Source organism: Callorhinus ursinus, unplaced genomic scaffold, assembly GCF_003265705.2.
Source record: "Callorhinus ursinus isolate GAN/ISIS: 27379988/994484 unplaced genomic scaffold, GSC_fseal_2.0 scaffold3, whole genome shotgun sequence".
Taxonomy (NCBI): Eukaryota; Metazoa; Chordata; class Mammalia; order Carnivora; family Otariidae; genus Callorhinus; species Callorhinus ursinus.
The window spans coordinates 74,071,582-74,072,017 of NW_027397065.1; positions in this window are offsets into that span (position 1 = coordinate 74,071,582).

Genomic DNA, 436 nt, shown 5'->3' on the forward strand with positions numbered 1-436 from the left:
GATGGACTCTGAAAAACAAACTGAGGGTTCTAGAGGGGAGGGGGTGGGGGGATGGGTTAGCCTGGTGATGGGTATTAAGGAGGGCACGTTTTGCGTGGAGCACTGGGTGTTACGCACAAACAACGAATCATGGAACACTACATCAAGAACTAATGATGTAATGTATGGTGATTAACATAACAATAACAAATTTTAAAAAAAGACAAAAAATAATTTTACAATGTATTGTTAACTTAAAAAAATTTGTTTTGTTGAAAATTTAAAAGATCAAGTAAATATGTGTATAGTTAAACCATGGTTGACTTTTAATTCCAGACACAACAAAAGCTCTAAAGTATGAATATGAGTTTAGGAATTGTCACTTTTGATACAATAACTAGGATTTACTTTAAAAAGGGATGTGGGGATGTTTCCAAAATTAATACATCTTTAGCTA